The 2,500-nt window shown below is 54.2% G+C and overlaps 2 non-coding genes across 2 annotated transcripts in view; both read left to right on the plus strand.

The window, feature by feature from the left end:
* The first annotated feature begins 357 nt into the window (after nucleotides 1-357).
* LOC146144963 (small subunit ribosomal RNA) lies at nucleotides 358-2,168 on the plus strand. The gene has a single exon (XR_014500704.1). It is a non-coding gene; the product is annotated as a small subunit ribosomal RNA (ribosomal RNA).
* A 247-nt stretch (nucleotides 2,169-2,415) lies between these two features.
* LOC146144964 (5.8S ribosomal RNA) overlaps nucleotides 2,416-2,500 on the plus strand; it is a 154-nt gene continuing 69 nt past the window's right edge. Inside the window, exon 1 of the ribosomal RNA XR_014499141.1 lies at nucleotides 2,416-2,500. This exon is cut by the window's right edge and continues 69 nt beyond it. This is a non-coding gene — a ribosomal RNA (5.8S ribosomal RNA).

Below are 2,500 nucleotides of genomic sequence, written 5' to 3' on the forward strand. Positions count from 1 at the left end.
GAGCTGACAAGCTTCGACAAGTAAAGAATCGGTGAAAAGGCGATTGGCTCGCTGGGCAGATGTTGCTGCTGCGCGAAGAGCCGAGTGTCAGTTTGTCGGGTTCTGAGCGGTCGCTTCGGCGAAGTTGTCTGGCGTGCGTTGCGCTCGCGCCGGTGTTGGCGACGTGGCGGTCGAAAGGCCTGCCGACGAAGTCTTACTCCGGCGGGTGCGACGGGCGGTGACGGTTTTCTGAGTTCGGGCAGCCGAGCAAAGAACGAAATTTTAACGGAGAAGCCTTCGGGTTTCGCATCGACCGAGCGACGGCGCCGCATCAGCGGCGCCTCCTTCGTCGGCCTTTCGGGGCTACGCTAAAGTAGCTACCTGGTTGATCCTGCCAGTAGTCATATGCTTGTCTCAAAGATTAAGCCATGCAAGTCTAAGTACGAGCTCTCGTACAGTGAAACTGCGAATGGCTCATTAAATCAGTTATGGTTCATTTGATCGTACGTTTTACGTGGTTAACTGTGGAAATGCTAGAGCTAATACATGCGTGAAGCGCCGACCTCGCGGGAGGCGTGCTTTTATCAGACCAAAAACCGACCGGGCTTCGGCCCGCAACCTTTGGTGACTCTGGATAACTTTGCGGATCGCACGGTCTCGCACCGGCGACGGATCATTCAAGTGTCTGCCCTATCAACTTTCGTCGGTACGGTACTGGCCTACCGAGGTTCTTACGGGTAACGGAGAATCAGGGTTCGATTCCGGAGAGGGAGCCTGAGAAACGGCTACCACATCCAAGGAAGGCAGCAGGCGCGCAAATTACCCATTCCCGACGCGGGGAGGTAGTGACGAAAAATAACAATACAGGACTCTAAACGAGGCCCTGTAATTGGAATGAGTACACTTTAAAACCTTTAACGAGTATCCATTGGAGGGCAAGTCTGGTGCCAGCAGCCGCGGTAATTCCAGCTCCAAAAGTGTATATTTAAGTTGTTGCGGTTAAAAAGCTCGTAGTTGGATTTTGGGCGCAGGCGGCCGGTCCGTCGCAAGGCGTGTACTGGCCGTCCTGGCCTCACCTCCGGTTCTCCGCCGGTGCCCTTGACTGAGTGTCGGCGGCGGCCGGAACGTTTACTTTGAAAAAATTAGAGTGTTCAAAGCAGGCGATTCGCCTGAATAATGGTGCATGGAATAATGGAATAGGACCTCGGTTCTATTTTGTTGGTTTTCGGAGCGCGAGGTAATGATTAAGAGGGACAGACGGGGGCATTCGTACTGTGCCGTTAGAGGTGAAATTCTTGGATCGGCGCAAGACGAACGACTGCGAAAGCATTTGCCAAGAATGTTTTCTTTAATCAAGAGCGAAAGTCAGAGGTTCGAAGACGATCAGATACCGTCCTAGTTCTGACTATAAACGATGCCAACTAGCGATCGGGGGGCGTTAGTTTTACGACCTCTCCGGCAGCTTGCGGGAAACCAAAGTCTTTGGGTTCCGGGGGAAGTATGGTTGCAAAGCTGAAACTTAAAGGAATTGACGGAAGGGCACCACCAGGAGTGGAGCCTGCGGCTTAATTTGACTCAACACGGGAAATCTCACCCGGCCCGGACACAGTGAGGATTGACAGATTGAGAGCTCTTTCTTGATTCTGTGGGTGGTGGTGCATGGCCGTTCTTAGTTGGTGGAGCGATTTGTCTGGTTAATTCCGATAACGAACGAGACTCTGGCTTGCTAACTAGTTACGCGACCCAATCGGTCGGCGTCTAACTTCTTAGAGGGACTAGTGGCGTTTAGCCACACGAGATTGAGCAATAACAGGTCTGTGATGCCCTTAGATGTTCGGGGCCGCACGCGCGCTACACTGACCGGATCAGCATGTGCTCGCCTTGGCCGACAGGTCTGGGTAACCCGCTGAACCCCGGTCGTGCTAGGGATAGGGAATTGCAATTATTTCCCTTGAACGAGGAATTCCCAGTAAGCGCGAGTCATTAGCTCGCGTTGATTACGTCCCTGCCCTTTGTACACACCGCCCGTCGCTACTACCGATTGAATGGTTTAGTGAGGTCCTCCGATTGGACCTGGCGCGGCCGGCAACGGTCGAGCCGGCGTCCGAGAAGACGATCTAACTTGATCATTTAGAGGAAGTAAAAGTCGTAACAAGGTTTCCGTAGGTGAACCTGCGGAAGGATCATTAACGGTCTCGCAAACGCTTCGGCGAACGCGAAACTCGGACAAGCGAGAGAAAAAGTTTTTGCTACCCGGCGCCCGACCCGCGAGGAGCGGCGCGCCGGCCGGCGATTCGGTCACCCGGTAATGTTTGCGCGTCGAGTGCCGCGGTGCCGCGCGCTCCGGCTTCAAGCGTCGGCCTGGCCGACCGCTCGGCGCGGTATATTTTGTCACCCTTTAGTGCGAGGCACTGTGCGAGCGAAACAATCGTGGATGGCTCTTGGCGGTGGATCACTCGGCTCGTGAGTCGATGAAGGACGCAGCTAGCTGCGTGAATTAGTGTGAATTGCAGGACACATT

This window comes from Ascidiella aspersa, chromosome 5 (assembly GCF_963924565.1).
Source record: "Ascidiella aspersa chromosome 5, kaAscAspe10.2, whole genome shotgun sequence".
Taxonomy (NCBI): domain Eukaryota; kingdom Metazoa; phylum Chordata; class Ascidiacea; order Phlebobranchia; family Ascidiidae; genus Ascidiella; species Ascidiella aspersa.